Raw genomic sequence first — 21,917 nt, 5'->3', positions numbered from 1 at the left:
CTTTCGCCAGGTGGCATAACCCATGTGAAGCCATGTGATCCTCGGTTGACCCGCCGAGGGTTTTCGCGCCAGGCTCCCGCTCGAATGGACGATGGAGATCCGATCTCGGCATCGAAGGGTTCAGGTTTATTTGAGGGTTTGATGTGTCATACATATACCTCCGAGTCTTGGGGTTTTGGTTCATTTGTGCAACACGGAGAGGCCGAATATCTTCTCAGGCCGGCGATCTCTCCTCTGCAACACTCATCCGGTTCTACTTGCTGCCTCAGGTAATATACAACGATTGTTATGACTGACATTTACCTTCCAGCTTTGGTTTACAGTGATGCTATGCTCTTATCCGCAGGACTTAAGGTTTGCTTGACTGTTTATAAGCTCATGGCTGTGCATTTGTTTTATGCAGGGTTCATATGGTCGGCCATCCACCGCTTCAAACGTATGCCACTCCAAGCATGCCAGGTATGCCTGATACCGATGGTAAATAGCTCTCGGCCTCCGATAAGGGTTTACACAGTCGGCTAGATTTGTATCGGTCTAAGGTCAGAGAGGTGTCTTACGACGCTCTCGGTTTTATGCCACAGGTTTGCAGTCGGTCACAACACGCCGAGACCCATATTCATTTGGTTTAGTTAGGGCTTGGGTAGTTGTGACTTTTGGCACCCATGCCGACTGATAGAAGTATGGCTGGTTAGGGTTTTATGGCTTCGTGCCTGTAATGCTTTGACTGATAACTGTACATTGTTAAATGACCTCCATGTTCTAATGCCATGTAGGGCTACTCTACTTATCATTTTGTTTATAAGGACATGTACTGTACCTATCGGTTCTCAGGTTTAATATACATGAACTTCTATTGCCATTAATTTCACCCTCTGGGTTTAATGTTATCGATTGTTCCTTACTTTCCAAATGTAGTGCTATTTATGTTCCAGGCTTTTCTGTTATATCGATGGTGGCCCTTTTTATATGCCATAATCGTATGCTTCTGATTCAGTTAATATATAACTTGTTACTGTCTCCTAATATGTTATAACTGGTTCTGTCAGGGGTTCACTACATGGTCATGCATGTATGCGTTACTTGTTTTATGCACCATTTCCTGCTTGAATTGATACGGTGAAGACATCCTCTCAACAGAGGGTTCATATGTATCCATATGCGTTAATCCTTATCTTATGCACTATTTCGTTATTTTATATTAGATTTATTGTTTACCATATATGCATATACATATGCTGCCCCGGGTACGCAACCCTGTTCTTGCGGCCGTGTCATTCTCATGCTTATAATCTATGGTTAATATTCAGATTTTGACATGAGGTTTTCCTGGTGCATTTAACGGCGTGGCCGTAAGCACGATTAAGGGCTTTATGCATGGGTTCACTGACATACAGGTTCAAACCCTTGACTAAGGGTTTTAACCAGATTCTAAATTGTTTCATCAGTTACAGCAAGTGCTTGTTCCTTATTTGTTAATATTGCGGCACTGATATTTGAATGTACAGCTACTTTGTCAGTTTTCTTATGTACCTTTTTGGTTCTGACTAAGTGCCGTCATACTATTACTTGTTCAGTACATAATCATCTAGAATGATCACGATGGTACTACAGACCCACTCAGGGTTTTGCTCTGTTATATGTATGCAAATATTTTAATAATCTACAGCAACTAAATGACTCATTACTGTACTAAATAACTGATTACCAGATAGTTATTTGAACTGCACACACCGTCTCTGTTTACAGACAACTACTGTTATCTTTCCTTGCATCTAATTAGCTAAAAGAGACTCAGAGTCACAGTAATCTATTTATGAATTTCAGTATGCTGTTACTGTTGTCTATTTTTATCAGAGCTCGTACCTGGTCAATTCGTTACTGGAGTTCTGACTTCAGAAAATGCACCTGCATTCGTATATGCTCTTATCCTCCCAACCATGAGATCCACATCACGTTGGATTCTCCCCCCGAGCCGTCTTGCAGGCCTGCAGCCCTCAACAAGACTCATGCACCTCTGTGCTTGGGTTATCTGGTCTATACCAGACTTAACCCTGTCTTTTCTTTCTCTCCTCTCTCTTGGAATCTTCCTCCCCTCTCTGTCCCAACAGACCAGGGGTTTTCCTTCCCAGGACTTTTCCTGAGTGAGAGGTAGTTCCTTTTCAGTTGCATAACTGATTCTATTCTTTTAATAGAAAATCCTCCACCAAGAGGTTGCCAGCATTTCAAGATGTATATATATAACCAATATATTAACTTTCAGAATTAAATAATGTTATTCAGTAACAAAAAGTAACCACTCATAATAATTTTTTACCACAGTAATTAATCCATATTTACAAGTTACCCGGGGTCATCACATCTCCCCCCCCTGGGATTGGACATCGTCCCGATGTCTATTCCCATTAAATAGATCTGGGTAAGCTTTTCTAATGAGTTCCTCGTCTTCCCATGTAGCCTCCTCAGACCCATAGTGCTGCCACAGCACTTTAACTTGGGTAATAACCCGTTTCCGCAGCCGCACTTCTCTCCGGTCGAGAATGCTCTGTGGTTCGACCAGAACCTCGCCTTCCGGTTCGACCTGCAGACAACCAATACCTTCAGTCAGTTTCCATTGAGTATATCTGCATAATCAAAACAACCGGATTAATTCTTACCCGAACATCTTGCCACCTGATGACATGTTTAGGGTCATATACATATTTCTTTAGAACAGAAACATGAAACACATTGTGAATCTTAATATGACTTGGCAAGGCGAGTTGGTAGGCCACCGGCCCCACTCTAGCCAAGATCTGAAATGGTCCAAAGTACCGAGGAGCCAGCTTGGGGCATCCGCTCCACTGCAACGTGCTTCTTCTTGCTTGAATCCTCACAAATACATGGTCACCAACCTGATATTCTGTGAATCTTCTTTTCCTATCAGCAAAACTTTTCTGTCTGTCTTGTGCAGCCTTTAAATTGGCACGCACCCTTTTCACCATGTCTTCCATTTCTTTAAGCATTTCCGGACCCAAACTCAGCTTGTCCTCAGGTCCACCCCAACTTGAGGGTGTGCGGCACTTTCGCCCATACAGGACCTCAAAAGGACTTAGCTGTGTTGACGTGTGATATCCGTTATTATATGCAAATTCGACCAGATGTAAATACTCCTCCCATTGGTTTGGTTTCAGCATCACATACGCCCGCAACATATCTTCCAACACCTGATTTACCCGTTCAGTTTGACCATCGGTCTGCGGGTGATAGGCCGTGCTAAAGTTCAGCTGAGTACCCAACTCAGCGAATAATGTCCTCCAAAAAGTGGATGTGAACTTTACATCACGATCTGATATAATTACCTTCGGCAATCCATGCAATCGGAATACATTTTGCATAAAGAGGTGAGCAATTTGTACCGCCTTATAGGTGGACTGCACAGGTATAAAGTGTGCCGCTTTACTCAGCTTATCAACCACTACCATGATAGAATCATTGCTCTTCTTTGTCCGTGGCAATCCAGTTATGAAATCCATGGAAATGGTTTCCCATTTCCATTCCGGAATAGGCAAAGGCTGTAACAGGCCTGCTGGATGCTGATGTTCTGCCTTAATCTGCTGGCATTCCAAACACCGCGCCAAATACTCGACTACCTGTTTCTTCATTCCTGGCCAATAATATTCCTTCTTAAGTGCAGTGACCATCTTCTGGTACCCTGGGTGACCAGTGTAGTGGCTGATATGAAACTCATCCAAAATCAGTCTCTTAAGGTCATTTGAATCAGGTACATACAATTTCTTATTAAAACACAACATTCCAGCACCATCTAGAGTGTATCCTTGCTGTAATTTTTCATGAACAGATTGTTGTACCTGCTGTTTTAAGTGTTGATATTCAGCATCGCGACTTGCTGCTGTTTTTATTTGCTCAACCAGCGAGCTCCTCCACTTGCTGACTGAAAGTTCGCATAAACATTGAACCTTTCGACTTAATGCGTCAGCCACTCGGTTTTCTTTGCCTTTTAAATGCTTAATCTCAAAATCAAACCCACTTAGGAAATCTGCCCAACGACCTTGTCTCGCATTCAGGGTAGGTTGGCTGAAGTAATTTGTTAAACTGTGGTGATCTGTTAACAACAGAAATGTCCTCCCTAGGAGGTAATGTTGCCACATTTTCAGCGCATGAATAACAACTGTTAACTCTAGATCGTAAGCAGAGTATCTCTGCTCATGCTCTTTTAATTTTCTTGATTCATACGCAATTACTTTTCCTTCCTGCATTAATACTCCTCCCACACCCTCCTTGCTTGCATCGGTGCACACCACGTAATCCTTATTAGGATCTGCTATACTCAGGATGGGTGTAGTGGTGAGTAAGTGCTTCAACCGATCAAAGCTCTGCTGACATTCCGGTGTCCACTTAAATATCTTCCCCTTTTTCTGTAATGAGGTGATAGGGTAGGCTATCCTTGAGAAACCCTCCACAAATCTCCTGTAATAGCCAGCTAATCCCATAAAGGATCTGATATCAGCTACATCCTTGGGTATGGGACATTCCATAATAGTCTTTATCTTCTCCGGGTCTACTGCAATTCCGTCCTTAGTGATCACATGGCCCAAATATTGGATTTCCTCTTTGAAGAAATCACATTTACTAAATTTAGCGTATAGCTGATGTTCTCGAAGAGTTTGCAATACTAATCTAAGGTGCTCTTCGTGTTCCTCTTGGGAACGAGAATATATCAGAATGTCATCGATAAATATCAGCACAAACTTGTCCAAAAACCTGTGAAACACGCTGTTCATCAAACACATAAAGGTGGCAGGTGCATTGGTCAAACCAAAAGGCAACACTACAAATTCGTAGTGCCCGTAGCGTGTTCTGAAGGCGGTTTTGGCAATGTCCTCTTCTTTAATCCTGATCTGGTGATAACCAGATCGCAAATCGATCTTGGAAAATACTTTTGCCCCTTTCACTTGATCAAAGAGTTCATCTATTCGAGGCAAGGGATATTTGTTCTTGATCGTGAGCTTATTTAGCTGACGATAATCTATGCACATGCGGAGAGTTCCATCTTTCTTTTTAACAAATAATACTGGAGCTCCCCATGGTGACACGCTGGGACGGATATAATTCTTGTCCAACAGCTCTTGCAGCTGCATCTTTAATTCAGTCAAATCTGGAACACTCATTCGATATGGTGCCCGTGATACTGGTGCTGCTCCCGGCGTTAGCTCTATAGTAAAATCTATGTCCCTTTTAGGGGGCAATCCTGGTATCTCTTCAGGAAAAACATCCACAAACTCTTGAACTACCGGGATATTATCTAGTGCAGAGATTTTATCTTTCTGGTTTGCATAACCAACTTGAATAGCGTAAATCTGACACTTCTTTCTGAGACATTTAGCTAACTGGGAAGCAGTGATAGGTCGAATCTGTACAGGGTGTTTAATCCCCTGCAACTCTTGCTGCTGCCCCAATTCATCTCTGTAATAGATGGTTTTGGTCTTGCAATTTACCAACGACCAATGTTTTTCCAACCAATCCATACCAATCAGGATGTCGTAGGACCCCAATGGCAGTACATTCAGGTCTGCTGTAATTGGCTGCCCTGCTATGCTGAAAGAACAGTTACTAATTTTGGCTAAGACTCGTCTCTTAGCTCCTGTGGCTAGCTGCACCAGCCATGGGTTCCTGAACTTTTCAGAGGATAATTTACACTGTTCTACTATTTTCGGGCTAACATAACTTAAAGTAGCTCCTGGGTCAATAAGAACAGCTATAGAAAGATTTGAGATTTTACCTTCAAACTCCACCATGGTCGGCTGGTATTCCGCTTGTCGGTCATCCAAAGCTGCGTTGATTCTTGGCATGCTGCGCGCCACATCTCCAACAGTCGATGCTTCTTGGATCTGAGATATTTGGTCCACTCCCTTACGCTGAGGACAGTTCTTAACATAGTGCGGTCCTCCACAACCCCAACATTGGACTGGAGGTCTGGTTATCCCTTCAAGGTCTGACCTGGCAGGTGGTTCACTGACCCTACTTTCACTTGGCTTAGCCCGGAAGGTACTCTTAGTTATATTTCTGTTAATCTGCCCTTTACCAGCACCCTTGCTGCCATTACCCCGACTCCCTTTATTATTAACAGCAACTCTGTTACCCTTTCTTTCATTCCACCTTTTGCTTGAAATGTCTCCTTTCTGTTTGTTCTGTTGGTAACAGATTCTTGCCTTACGAATCGCCTCATCCATTGTTCTGGGATTGTCGAACTCAATTCGTTCCCTTATATAGGCTGGTAAACTGCTCACAAATCTCTGTACCTTAGCCTTCTCCTCTTTGATATATGGCACATAGCGAAGCAGAGAAGTGAAGCGGTTTATAAACTCGTCCATAGACTGCTGTCCCAGTCGTAAATCATGGAACTCCCGTGCCTTCTCATCATAGAAACGCTCAGTTAGATACCTCTCCTTGAAGTATTTCTGAAACTTTTCCCAGGTTATGTTCTGCTCACTTACTCCTTTTACAATTTTAATTTCTTCCCACCACAATGTTGCTTTGCCTTGTAGCTGGAAGATGGCCAGCCGCGCCTTCAGATTCTGATCATACTCATACAGCTGGAAATACTTGTTAATGTTAATTAACCAAGCCTCTGCCGCTTCTTCCTGCTCTCCATCGAAATGTGGAGGTTTAATTTTTCGGAATTCCCCCTGTAATTCCATTTTCTGTCGTTTTGATGTTTGCTGTTCCAGCACGTTGTCAGAATGATCCTCCTTCTCCTCTGAAATTTCAGGTGCAGTTGGGTAATTTCGTTCCTCTGTTGCCCTTTGCTGCTCTGTACTGGGGTTGGCTAATGGTGGATTTTGTCTGTCCGACAGACTCTTCAATATCCTTTCCTGCTCCACTGTCAATCGCGCATTGTCTTCTCGCAGACGCGCCATCTCATTTTTCAGTTCTTGAACAGTTTGCAGTATCGCCAGATTGGTACTGCGTGTCTCTGCACCAAGCTGTACCCACAGCTCTGGATTTTCCCGAGGAATGCCGTCAGCTCCCTGCATTTCCTCCATCTTGATTGTTGACTGTTAGCGGACTGTTGTTTCTGTATTTATTTCCTAATTGATAAACAAGAAAACAATTAGCTGAATTATTTCTTCTTCATTTATGTACCATATGTTGATTCTCCATGCAGCTGGATCCTACTCCTCCAGAGGCCACAGTTTTGAAACCTCTGCTCTGATAACACATTGTCACGATCTCATCGAAAACATATATATATGACAATAATTTTTTTTTTTATATATCGGCTATTGACTTCAACCCAACCCTCTTTTACCAAGGTTAATGCATTCTCGGCATCATTACAGGCTTATTCCCTTTATATATATACCAGTTCTTAATAATACTCCTATATACTTTCCCGCTCTTACCATTGCACATATATTCTTTATGCAAGTAATACTCACGGTTACGGTTTATAAAGTTTGACTTAATACTTTGGATGTTCATGTGGAGTTCGGGGTTGACACAACACCAGTTATCACTGTACTAACTCTGGCCAGGTGGGGACGGAGACTTAACCCGTCTCACCAACCTTTCGCCAGGTGGCTTAACCCATGTGAAGCCATATGATCCTCGGTTGACCCGCCAAGGGTTTTTGCGCCTGGCTCCCGCTCAAACGGACGACGCAGATCCAATCGCGGCATCGAAGGGTTCTGGTTTGTTTGAGGGTTTGAGCTGTCATACTTATACCTCCGAGTCTTGGGGTTTTAGTTCATTTGTTCCACACGGAGAGGCTATCTTCTCAGGCTGGCGATTTCTCCTCTGCAATACTCAACTGGTTCTACCCGCGGCCTCAGGTATTATACAACGATTGTTATGACTGACATTTACCTTCCAGCTTTGGTTTACAGTGATGCTATGCTCTTATCCGCAGGACTTAAGGTTTGCTTGACTGTTCATAAGCTCATGGCTGTGCATTTGTTTTGTACAGGGTTCATATGGTCGGCCTTCCACTGCTTCAAATACGTATGCCGCTCCACGCATGCCCAGGTATGCCTGTTACCAATGGTTAATGGCTCTCGGCTTTCGTTAAGGGTTTACACGGTCGGATAGATATGTATCGGCCTTTGGTCAGAGAGATGTCTCACGACGCTCTCGGTTTTATGCCACAGGTTTTGCAGTCGGCCACAACACGCCGAGACCCATATTCATTTAGTTTGTTAGGGCTTGGGTAGTTGTGGCTTCTGGCACACATGCCGACTGATAGAAGTATAGCTGGTTAGGGTTTATGGCCTCGTGCCTGTAATGTTTTATCTGATAACTGTATATTGTTAAATGACCTCCATGTTCTAATGCCATGTAGGGCTACTCTACTTATCATTTTGTTTATAAGGACATGTACTGTACCTATCGGTTCTCAGGTTTAATATACATGAACTTCTATTGCCATTAAGTTCACCCTCTGGGTTTAATGCTATCGATTGGTCCTTACTTTCCAAATGTAGCGCTATTTATGTTCCAGGCTTTGCTGTTATATCGATGGCAGCCCTTTTTATATGCCATAATCGTATGCTTCTGATTCAGTTAATATATAACTTGTTACTGTCTCCTAATATGTTATAACTGGTTCTGTCAGGGGTTCACTACATGGTCATGCATGTATGCGTTACTTGTTTTATGCACCATTTCCTGCTTGAATTGATACGGTGAAGACATCCTCTCAACAGAGGGTTCATATGTATCCATATGCGCTAATCCTTATCTTATGCACTATTTCGTTATTTTATATTAGATTTATTGTTTACCATATATGCATATACATATGCTGCCCCGGGTACGCAACCCTGTGCTTGAGGCCGTGTCATTCTCGTGGTTATAATCTATGGTTAATATTCAGATTTTGACATGAGGTTTTCCTGGTGCATTTAACGGCGTGGCCGTAAGCACGATTAAGGGCTTTATGCATGGGTTCACTGACATACAGGTTCAAACCCTTGACTCAGGGTTTTAACCAGATTCTAAATTGTTTCATCAGTTACAGCAAGTGCTTGTTCCTTATTTGTTAATATTGCGGCACTGATATTTGAATGTACAACTACTCTGTCAGTTTTCTTATGTATATTTTTGGTTCTGACTAAGTGCCGTCATAATATTACTTGTTTCAGTACATAATCACTTAGAATGATTGCGAAGGTAATACAGACCCATTCAGGGTTTTTCTCTGTTATATGCATGCAATTGTTTTCATAATCTACAGCGACTAAATGACTCATTATTGTATTAATAATTGATTACCAGACAGTTATCTGAACTGCACATACCATCTCTGTTTACAAACAACCTCTGTTATCTTTCCTCACATCTATTTAGCTAAAGGTGCTCAGAGTCACAGTAATCTATTTATGAATTTCAGTATGCTGCTACTGTTATCTATTTTTATCAGAGCTCGTACCTGGTCAATTCGTTACTGGAGTTCTGACTTCAGAAGTTGCACCTGCATTCGTTTATGCTCTTATCCTCCCAACCATGAGATCCACACCACGTTGGATTCTCCCCCCGAGCCGTCTTGCAGGCCTGCAGCCCTCAACAAGACTCATGCACTTCAGTGCTTGGGTTATCTGGTCTATACCAGACTTAACCCTCTATTTCCTTTTCCCTCCTCTCTCTTGGAATCTTTCTCCCCTCTCTGTCCCAACAGACCAGGGGTTTTCCTTCCCAGGACTTTTCCTGGGTGAGAGGTAGTTCCTTTCAGTTGTATAACTGATTCTATGCTTTTAATAGAAAATCCTCCACCAAGAGGTTGCCAGCATTTCAAGATGTATACAGGTAATCAATATATTAACTTTCAGAATTAAACAATGTTATTCAGTAACAAAAAGTAACCACTCATAAAAATTCTTTAGCACAGTAATTAATCCATGTTTACAAGTTACCCGGGGTCATCACAACTTTCGTCACCGTTGTTATTTTATATGTATGTGAAGTGTTGTTGTATATGTATGTGATGTGTACGGTTGCAGTATATCCATAGATTCATGGAGGAATATTTAGATGATTTAAAATAAATTTATAATCTACAACCTCAATATTATAGGAAATATTACCTATCCTATGCTCTTGATGGAAGCTAGCTTTTACCCCATTGAAAACATGGTTATGTTTAAGGTATTTGATGCATAAGGAAACACTTTACAATATGGAAGGGAAGATGTATCCCAAAATTGCTTCCAACTCTAGACAAAACCCCCACCTTTATTTCAAGTGGGGATGGAATAAGGATCCCTAGTCTAGGCTTGAATTCTAGGGGATAAAAGAGGAGATCATCTCGGAGAATTAGGATAGTATTAAAAATATTGTTACCTCCAAATTTGAGGATAAATTGTGGAATGATAAGGAGCTAGAGGGGAAAGTAAGCTAAGATATTATAAGGAGAAGATCAATCCGATCAATCCCACCCTTGCTAACCAAAATTATCTCTTTGTCCTGACTAGTACTAAGAAGAAATTGATTTTTGCAAAGATAAAAACTAGTTCTTATGAAATCTTAACAGAGAACATTGGTCTATTTCCAAAACAACCTAGGATGAAATAATTTGTCAACCTTTTTGACTTGTTAAGTCAACAAACTATAGTGATCTTGGAGAACTTATTTCTCTTATTTTTCATCATAGACCTAAAATATTAGAGAGTCATAATTAGTCTCTTACCTTCTTAAGGTCTAATAGCCCACATTGGTATTGGTGGAGGTTAATCATCATCATCATCAAGAAAAATAAGGTAACTTAAATTAAAAAAAATTCATATATTTCACTTTGCATTATAATGTAGATGCTTCACTTATTTCATTATTAATATGGAGTTGGTATATAACATTTAAGAGAGAGAAAGACAACAGTCTTGTTCTATTAATAGGTATTTTACAATTCCAGTTATAAGAGAGATTTATAATTCTTTCAATATTTAATATGAAGTTGATACGTGACATTTTTAAAAATATTAATAATAAGAATAATTCAATGTATGTATAGAAAGAGATATGACATGTTAAAAAATATTAATAAAAAGAATAATTATATATAGAAAGACTTTCAAAGATGTGGTTTTTATATATAGAGAGACGATAGAGATGTGACTTTTAAATAATCCAATGAAGTAGTTTGGTTGTATAAAGAGTACATAGATATTCAATTTGAAGCTAGACTCATGCATATTTGAAATGCAATTGCTTTAAAAAAGAATTTCAAATTCCAACTCAGACTAGTGGAGTTTTGTGAAGCAATTAGAAGTCAAGTTTAAGGCTTTGGATAACTATGCAAATGTTTTAATTAAAGAAGTAATTGGTACGAATATTTCATTGTATGGATGAAGTGTGGATTCAATATTGTTCATAGTCATTTCTCATTAAAAAAATTTATTAAGATATATATTAATAATGTTAGTTCAACTAACCAGTATCATTCTTTCTACCCAAAAACATGATAGGACTATTTTTAATAATTATTTTATTTATATATTGAAGGAATATTTTATAATAATAATTTTATACTCTATAAAGAAAATATAATCTATCTTTATGGTAAAAAGTAAGAGATAAGAAAGCCTTACAAATATTAATAACTTTTTTATAAAATGATTGTAAATTTTCATTAAGATTTGGGTTATATGTTTATGTGTCATTTTTCTTTCCCTTTTTTTTTTTATGTTATTTGTTTTATGTTTTATGTTTTATTTTTCTTTCTATTTGTATAGCTCTTAATTTACCATTATCCTAAAAAGGTAAAGATAAGAAAAACCTAGAAATATTAATAACTTTTTCCCCACATGTTACTAAATTGTCATTATTTTTCAAGCATGAAAATTTTGGCAATATTTTGATAAATTCAGACACGGATTTTATCTAGATTAAAGTTGTTAAACTTCAAAGTTTTGGGTGCCCAATAGGTTTTTGGCCTTGTTAAATCTATTGTAGACTTCAAAAACATAATTTAGACACTGTTTTCTACAATATTACTTGAAATTATTTTTCCCCGGGCCAAAAATGAAGTTGTCCATCTATTTATATGTTATTTTTTGGTCATTTGAATTACAATAAATTATCCTAAAAATATTAATAATTTTTTTCCCAAAATAATAAAACATATACTTAGTAATTTTTGATATAGGTTTCTATGTAGTTTTTCCTTTTTCTTTTATTTAATTTTTTCTTATTTTTCTTTCGATTTGGATCGTAGCTCTAAAGGTTCACTATGCCTTGCTTATATGCTTTATGCGTTATTTTTGTTTTTATGCTTATTAGCATCGTAGCTCTTCAGATTCTTCAATAGGACTTGCTTGTATGATTTATGCGTAATTTTTGTTTTTATAATTTTCATTTTCCATTTTATTATTAGCATCGTAGCTCTTTAGATTCAATATATACAATATTCGGACACACAGATTTTCCTCGGAAAATACCTTGTTCAAATAGACTTCTGCATACGTTATACAGAGAGATTTTGCTGGGAGAGTGTAATGACCCCGGTAACTTGTAATTCTGGATAATTACTGTGGTGAAAACGATATGAGTGGTAACTTGTTATTATTAAAAGACATTGTTAATTTTGAAAGTGAATATAATAGACTATTTTGCACATGTGTATTGATGAAATGCTGGCAGCCTCCAAAAGGAGGATTTTCTATTAAAAGAAAATAAATCAGTTATGAAACTGAAAAACAACTGCCTCTCACCCAAGGAAAAGTCCTGGGAGGAAAACCTTTGGGTTGTTGATGAACAGGCAGAGAAGAGATTTCTAGAGAGAGAGAGAGCAGAGTGGAAAAAGAAGGTTAAGTCTGGTTGTGACCAGATAACCCAGCACAGTAGTGCATGAGTCTTGTTGAGGGCTGCAGGCCTGCAAGACGGCTCGGGGGGAGAATCCAGTGCAAGTGGATCTCAAGGTTGGGAGGTTAAGAGCAAAAACATTGCAGGTGACTTCTGAAAGTAAGGACTTCAGTAGCAGGAATAACCAGGTACGCTTCCTCTAGTTTGGTTAAAGAAAATGAACAGGTATTAAAGAGTACAAGTAGATACAGAAGTTGTATTATTTCCTTTAAGTTATTGTGGTATGGTAGCTAGGATGAAATTACAGTTTCTTCTCCAAGAAGCTGTGATGGAAAGGTGTGACTGTGGTCACATCTGTAAACCGTATTCACTTAAACTCGCACAGTTACAATGTACTCAGCATGAAGTCAACTGAGAACTTTGGAAATGGTATGAGGAAACGGTACCAAATAACAGTAGGAAAATCAGGGTATTAAACTAAACAGAAAACCTTAATAGTGCACAGATCTGGAATGTAAAGATCTGAGAAGCCGGGAAAAGCCGAGCTAGCTATATACAGTATACTGACACAGAATCTGAGCTTGCATGTAAATGGTAACAATATATAAGTCAAGGCTATAGTTACAAATTTTATATGCGTATAACTGTTCATTAGATTAATGCTGTGTAAGCCAAAACGAGGTAATGTAAACGAAATGTTGGTACGTGAACGATACAGTATTAGCCAGTGCCATGTGAGCATGAAATATCATATAAAACCAACAACCCAGAAACTATCATTCCAACCAATAGCTGTATAGCAGAATATTAATAAGAAAACAGTGCTGTAAAGAGAAGCATCGTATAGTTAATAACAATGATGCTCGTCAAACCCTAACATCAGGCTTGGAAACGGTTACATTCACAGGTAACAAGCCAAAGTATCTGAGTATATTGTACAGGAACTAAGTTATAGCATCGAACTAAAAACATCAAAGCAAGCATACAGTCGAATAATAGCCATCTTAACCTGTTAGTTGGAATTACGGCAAAGATTGTGCGCGGAAGGGTAGACTCTACATTCATATCACGAATGCAGGACTAACCCTTGTCGCTGTATATATGCATATAAAGAATGTGAACCGAACTGTAGAAAACAAATACAAGTGGAACCTTCCAGAACTAAATCATAGTAACCCTATTGCGGTGAAACTATCATAACTGTAAACATTATCGAGTATTAGAAAGGAACAGCAGCGAGGCACTCCGAATATCAAACTCCCATATGCACCAGTAACGAAGAATCAATTGTCCATTAACAGATATTGATAGCTTTATATTCAGGAAACAGCGTTCGTTAAGAAACTGTGAAAAAGTATTACAATAGCCATGAAGAAATCCGGACCGGGAAACAGCGGTGAGCCGCAGGTGTTATCTATTGTAAAAGTACATAAATTCATACGTATCCTTACAAATCTGTCAATAGCTCGAAAGAGCTTCCAAATAAACAGACAATGACAGATGAATCTGAGACCCTAGCTATTTAAATACATAAAAATATAAGTAAGGCGTGAAAGCCATGACCTTAGGGTCTCATGCTGGACAGACCGGCATAATGAGGCCGCCAGATTAAGCGCAAGGGTTTGGAACACTGTATCGGACCTGAGACAATAGGCAGAACACAAGCCCTGTCTCAGCTGTAATCACCCCACAACATTACATTAATTCACCATCAAAGAAACTGTAAGCGAAATAGGCATACCTGTAAGTGCCATAGCAGCCAAACCCTTCGGCACGCTGTGGAAGACAAGCTGTGGTCAGCGTCGGACCTGTACCCAACTGTAAGCAAACAATGAACACAGTCAGGGTATAAGAAGATTACATGAATACCAACAATATGAAAGCTAACCGTAAGTGTAAACCTTAAAGGGAACGCGGATCGATCCTGTACCTAGCAGGAAGAGATGAACCAGGGAGGTTGCAGAGTAACCTGTCGAAGGGGCTCAGCTGCTGCTAAGGGAGCAAATGAACCCAATGATGAATCCGGTGGACATATATATGAAATGTCAAACCCTAAAATGAGCTGGGCCGTCCGATGAGGGTGAGCGATCGCCATCGTTGGATTAGGCGGGAGGCCTGGCGCAAACCCCAGAGCAGGTCAACCCTCCACAAGACACATGGACAGCACGTGAAGTTGAGCTATCTGGCCACGGAGAGTTGTGAGCTGGCTCCGTCGTACTGCCATTTGGCGTTAAACATTTATATCGGAACGGTAAAGCAATCAAAGCCAACACAATAACATATATGATATCAAGCATTGGTATTGCGGAAGCTTAATTGAGGAGAATAGTTAAGTTTTATATGTTTGTGCCGCTATATGGATTGACCAGTATTTAAGTAAACTAATATATGCTGAAGGGGGATACGTCTGTGAAAGATCTTCTTGAATTATAATGAGATCGTGACAATGTGGTATCAGAGCAGAGGTTTCAAAACTGTGGCCTCTGGAACAGCAAAGATCATCTTATAATGTATATATAGAAACAATGCAACTAATTGCCTTTCTTGTGTACCACTAGGAGAACCATACAGAGACAGCTACCTGCTAGCAGTTAATAGTAAGATGGAGGAAATGCCGGGAGCTGGTGGCATCCCTCAAGAAAATGCTGAGCTGTGGGTACAGCTTGGTGCTGAGACACGCAGTACCAATCTGGCGATACTGCAAACTGTTCAGGAGCTGAAAGGTGAGATCGCGCGTCTACGAGAGGACAATGCGCGATTAACAATGGAACAAGAAAGAATACTGAAAAGCTTGTCAGATAAACAAAATCCACCCTTAGCCAGCCCTAGTGCAGAACAACAAAGGGGCACTGAGGAACGGGATTACGCTCCTGAGCTTTCAGAAGAACAGGAAGACCATTCTGATAATGTGCAAGAGCAGCAAACCTCCAAGCGACAGAAAGTGGAATTACAGGGAGAATTCCGAAAAATCAAACCTCCACTTTTCGATGGAGAGCAGGAAGAAGCAGCAGAAGCCTGGTTGATTAATATTAATAAATGTTTTCAACTTTATGAATATGACCAAAATCTGAAGGCGCGGCTGGCTATTTTTCAGTTGCAGGGCAAAGCCACCTTGTGGTGGGAAGAGATTAAAATTGTGAAGGGAGTAAGTGAGCAAAGCATAACCTGGGAAAAATTTCAGAAATATTTTAAGGAGAGGTATTTAACTGAGCGCTTTTATGATGAGAAGGCGCGAGAATTCCATGACTTACGGCTAGGACAGCAGTCCATGGACGAATTCATAAATCGCTTCACTTCTCTGCTTCGTTATGTGCCATACATAAAAGAGGAGAAGGCCAAGGTGCAGAGGTTCGTGAGTAGCCTACCAGCTTATATAAGGGAACGGATTGAGTTTGACAATCCCCGAACTATGGATGAGGCAATTCGGAAGGCTAGAATTTGTTACCAGCAGAACAAACAAAAAGGAGAAATTCCAAACAAGAAATGGAATGAAAGAAAAGGTAGCAGAATTGCTGGAAACAACAAAGGCAGCCGTGGAAATGGTGGTAAAGGAGCTGGAAAGGGGCAGTTTAACAGAAGCACAAACAAGGGCACCTTCCGGGCTAAGCCAAGCGAGAGCAGGATCAGCGAACCACCTGCTAGATTGGAGGTTGAGGGAACCAGACCTTCAGTTCAGTGCTGGGTGTGTGAAGGACCGCACTACGCTAGAAATTGTCCACAACGTAAAAGAGCTGATCAAATATCTCAAGTCCATGAAGCCTCAACTGTTGGGGATGTGGCGCGCAGCGTACCAAGGATCAATGCAGCCTTAGAGGACCGGCAAGCGGAATACCAACCTTCCATGGTGGAATTCGAAGGTAAGATCTCAAACCTTTCTGTAGCTGTACTTATTGATCCAGGAGCTACTTTAAGTTATATTAGTCCAAAAGTAGTGGAACAATGTAAGCTACCACCAGAAAAGTTCAAAAACCCATGGTTGGTCCAGTTAGCTACGGGAGCCAAAAGACGGGTCCTAGCTAAGGTTAATAACTGTTCTTTCAGTATAGCTGGACAGCCCGTAACAACAGACTTGAATGTACTACCATTAGGTTCTTATGACATTCTTATTGGTATGGATTGGCTGGAAAAGCATTGGTCATTGGTGAATTGCAAAACCAAGACCACACACTACAAGGATGACTCGGGACAGCAGCAGGAATTGCAGGGAATTAGACACCCTGTCCAGATTCGACCTATCACTGCAACTCAGTTAGCTAAATGTATTAGAAAGAAATGTCAGATCTATGCCGTACAAGTTGGTTATGCAAACCAGAAGGACAAGATGTCCGCATTAGGCAATATTCCAGTGGTACAGGAATTTACAGATGTCTTTCCTGAAGAGGTACTGGGTCTGCCTCCAAGAAGGGACATAGACTTCACTATAGAGTTAATACCGGGGGCAGCACCAGTATCGCGGGCACCGTACCGGATGAGCATACCAGAGTTAACGGAGTTGAAAATGCAGCTCCAAGAGCTGTTGGAGAAACAGTACATATGACCCAGTGTGTCACCCTGGGGAGCTCCAGTATTGTTCGTGAAGAAGAAGGATGGGACCCTTCGCATGTGCATAGATTACCGGTAGCTGAATAAGCTCACGGTAAAAAACAAGTACCCTTTACCCAGAATAGATGAACTCTTTGATCAAGTGAAAGGGGCAAAAGTGTTTTCCAAAATTGATCTGCGATCTGGTTATCATCAGATTAGGATTAAGGATGAGGACATTGCCAAAACTGCTTTCCGGACACGTTATGGGCACTACGAATTTGTAGTGCTACCTTTTGGTTTGACCAATGCACCTGCTACTTTTATGTGCATGATGAATAGCGTGTTTCACAGGTTTTTGGACAAGTTTGTACTAATATTCATTGACGACATATTGATATATTCTCGTTCCCAACAGGAACATGAGGAGCACCTTAGATTGGTGTTACAAACTCTTCGGGAGCATCAGCTATATGCTAAGTTCAGCAAATGCGATTTCTTCAAAGAGGAAATTCAGTATTTGGGCCACGTGATTACTAAAGAGGGAATTGCAGTTGACCCCGAGAAGATAAAATCTATTATGGAATGGCCTATACCCAAAGACGTTGCTGATATCAGATCCTTTATGGGGTTAGCTGGCTATTACCGGAGGTTTGTGGAAGGCTTTTCTAGGATAGCCTATCCTATCACCTCATTGCAAAAGAAAGGAAAGATATTTAGATGGACAGTAGAGTGTCAGCAGAGTTTTGACCGCTTGAAGCACCTACTCACCACTGCACCCATCCTGAGGATCGCTGATCCTAATAAGGATTACGTGGTGTGCACCGATGCAAGCAAGGAGGGCGTGGGAGGAGTACTGATGCAGGAAGGAAAAGTAATAGCATATGAATCAAGGAAACTAAAAGAGCATGAGCAGAGATACTCTGCTTACGATTTAGAGTTAACTGCTGTTATTCACGCACTAAAGATGTGGCGACATTACCTTCTTGGGAAGAAATTTCTGTTGTTAACAGATCATCACAGTTTGACGCATTATTTCAGCCAACCTACCTTGAATGCGAGACAAGGCCGTTGGGCAGATTTTCTAAGTGGGTTTGACTTTGAAATAAAGCATTTAAAGGGCAAAGAAAATCGGGTGGCAGATGCCTTAAGTCGAAAGGTTCATTGTTTATGTGAACTTTCAGCCAGCAGGTGGCGGAGTTCGCTGGTTGAACAAATAAAAGTAGCAGCCAGTAACGACTCGGAATATCAGCATTTAAAATAGTAGGTACAGCAATCTGATAATGGAAGATTACAGCAAGGGTACACATTAGATAATGCTGGACTGCTTTGTTTTAATAAGAAAATGTATGTACCTGACTCAAATGACCTTAAGAGGCTGATTCTAGATGAGTTCCACATCAGCCACTACACTGGCCACCCAGGGTACCAAAAGATGGTCACGGCACTCAAGAAAGAGTATTACTGGCCAGGAATGAAGAAGCAGGTAGTGGAGTACTTGGCAAGGTGTTTGGAATGCCAGCAAATTAAGGCTGAACATCAACACCCAGCGGGACTGTTGCAGCCTTTGCCTATTCCGGAATGGAAATGGGAAACCATTTCCATGGATTTTGTAACCGGGTTACCACGAACAAAGAAGGGCAATGATTCTATTATGGTCGTGGTTGATAAATTGAGTAAAGCAGCGCACTTCATACCTGTGCAGTCCACTTACAAGGCGGTACAAATTGTGCATCTCTTTATGCAAAATGTGTTCCGTTTGCATGGATTGCCAAAGGTAATCATATCAGACCGTGATGTGAAATTCACTTCCACCTTTTGGAGAACATTGTTTGCCGAGTTGGGCACTCAGTTGAATTTTAGCATGGCTTATCACCCACAGACCGATGGTCAAAATGAGCGAGTCAATCAGGTATTGGAAGACATGTTGAGGGCGAATGTGATGCTAAAACCCAGTCAATGGGAAGAGTATTTGCATCTGGTCGAATTTGCCTACAATAATGGGTATCATACCTCAACCCAGCTAAGTCCCTTTGAGGTCCTATATGGGCGAAAGTGCCGCACACCCTCAAGTTGGGGTGGACCGGAGGATAAGCTGAGTTTGGGTCCGGAAATGCTAAAAGACATGGAAGATATGGTGAAGAGAGTGCGAGCAAATTTAAAGGCTGCACAAGACAGACAGAAAAGTTTCGCAGACAGGAAAAGAAGATTTACAGAGTACAATGTTGGTGACCATGTGTTTGTAAGGATTCAAACCAGAAGGAGCACACTGCAGTGGAGTGGGTGCGCCAAGCTGGCTCCTCGATACTTTGGACCGTTTCAGATTTTAGCTAGAGTGGGGCCAGTGGCCTACCAACTTGCTTTGCCCAGTCATATTAAGATTCACAATGTGTTCCATGTTTCTGTCCTAAAGAAATATGTATATGACCCTAAACATGTTATTCAATGGCAAGATGTGCGGGTAAGAATTGATCCGGTTGTTTTGATTATGCAGCTATATTCAATAGGAAATTGATTAAAGTACTGGTTGTCTGCAGGTCGAACCGGAAGGCGAGGTCCTGGTCGAACCACAGAGCATTCTCGACCGGAGAGAAGTGCGGCTGCGGAAATGGGTTATTACCCAAATTAAGGTGCTGTGGCAGCACTATGGCCCTGAGGAGGCTACATGGGAAGACGAGGAACTTTTCAGAAAGGCTTACCCGAATTTATTTAACGCGAATAGACATCGGGACGATGTCCAATCTCAGGGGGGGAAGATGTAATGACCCCGGTAACTTGTAATTCTGGATAATTACTGTGGTGAAAACGATATGAGTGGTAACTTGTTATTATTAAAAGACATTGTTAATTTTGAAAGTGAATATAATAGACTATTTTGCACATGTGTATTGATGAAATGCTGGCAGCCTCCAAAAGGAGGATTTTCTATTAAAAGAAAATAAATCAGTTATGAAACTGAAAAACAACTGCCTCTCACCCAAGGAAAAGTCCTGGGAGGAAAACCTCTGGGCTGTTGATGAACAGGCAGAGAAGAGATTTCCAGAGAGAGAGAGAGCAGAGTGGAAAAAGAAGGTTAAGTCTGGTTGTGACCAGATAACCCAGCACAGTAGTGCATAAGTCTTGTTGAGGGCTGCAGGCCTGCAAGACGGCTCGGGGGGAGAATCCAGTGCAAGTGGATCTCAAGGTTGGGAGGTTAAGAGCAAAAACATTGCAGGTGACTTCTGAAAGTAAGGACTTCAGTAGCAGGAATAACCAGGTACGCTTCCTCTAGTTTGGTTAAAGAAAATGAACAGGTATTAAAGAGTACAAGTAGATACAGAAGTTGTATTATTTCCTTTAAGTTATTGTGGTATGGTAGCTAGGATGAAATTACAGTTTCTTCTCCAAGAAGCTGTGATGGAAAGGTGTGACTGTGGTCACATCTGTAAACCGTATTCATTTAAACTCGCACAGTTACAATGTACTCAGCATGAAGTCAACTGAGAACTTTGGAAATGGTATGAGGAAACGGTACCAAATAACAGTAGGAAAATCAGGGTATTAAACTAAACAGAAAACCTTAATAGTGCACAGATCTGGAATGTAAAGATCTGAGAAGCCGGGAAAAGCCGAGCTAGCTATATACAGTATACTGACACAGAATCTGAGCTTGCATGTAAATGGTAACAATATATAAGTCAAGGCTATAGTTACAAATTTTATCTGCGTATAACTGTTCATTAGATTAATGCTGTGTAAGCCAAAACGAGGTAATGTAAACGAAATGTTGGTACGTGAACGATATAGTATTAGCCAGTGCCGTGTGAGCATGAAATATCATATAAAACCAACAACCCAGAAACTATCATTCCAACCAATAGCTGTATAGCGGAATATTAATAAGAAAACAGTGTTGTAAAGAGAAGCATCGTATAGTTAATAACAATGATGCTCGTCAAACCCTAACATCAGGCTTGGAAACGGTTACATTCACAGGTAACAAGCCAAAGTATCTGAGTATATTGTACAGGAACTAAGTTATAGCATCGAACTAAAAACATCAAAGCAAGCATACAGTCGAATAATAGCCATCTTATCCTGTTAGTTGGAATTACGGCAAAGATTGTGTGCGGAAGGATAGACTCTACATTCATATCACGAATGCAGGACTAACCCTTGTCGCTGTATATATGCATATAAAGAATGTGAACCGAACTGTAGAAAACAAATACAAGTGGAACCTTCCAGAACTAAATCATAGTAACCCTATTGCGGTGAAACTATCATAACTATAAACATTATCGAGTATTAGAAAGGAACAACAGCGAGGCACTCTGAATATCAAACTCCCATATGCACCAGTAACGAAGAATCAATTGTCCATTAACAGATATTGATAGCTTTATATTCAGGAAACAGCGTTCGTTAAGAAACTGTGAAAAAGTATTACAATAGCCATGAAGAAATCCGGACCGGGAAATAGCGGTGAGCCGCAGGTGTTAACTATTGCAAAAGTACATAAATTCATACGTATCCTTACAAATCTATCAATAGCTCGAAAGAGCTTCCAAATAAACATACAATGACAGACGAATCTGAGACCCTAGCTATTTAAATACATAAAA

The 21,917-nt window shown here is 40.5% G+C and overlaps 1 long non-coding RNA gene across 1 annotated transcript; it reads left to right on the top strand.

The window, feature by feature from the left end:
• Positions 1-266: 266 nt before the first annotated feature.
• Positions 267-868, top strand: LOC149230080 (uncharacterized). The gene is made up of 2 exons (XR_016247347.1): positions 267-459; positions 582-868. It is a non-coding gene; the product is annotated as an uncharacterized LOC149230080 (long non-coding RNA).
• Positions 869-21,917: the final 21,049 nt, after the last annotated feature.

The sequence above is a fragment of the Pinus tabuliformis genome, chromosome J, assembly GCF_031772625.1.
Source record: "Pinus tabuliformis cultivar Carrire ecotype Pingquan chromosome J, CPIR1, whole genome shotgun sequence".
Classification (NCBI taxonomy): domain Eukaryota; kingdom Viridiplantae; phylum Streptophyta; class Pinopsida; order Pinales; family Pinaceae; genus Pinus; species Pinus tabuliformis.
Note: the sequence above shows the minus strand (reverse complement) of the source record. Positions and strands in the feature narration are given on the sequence as shown.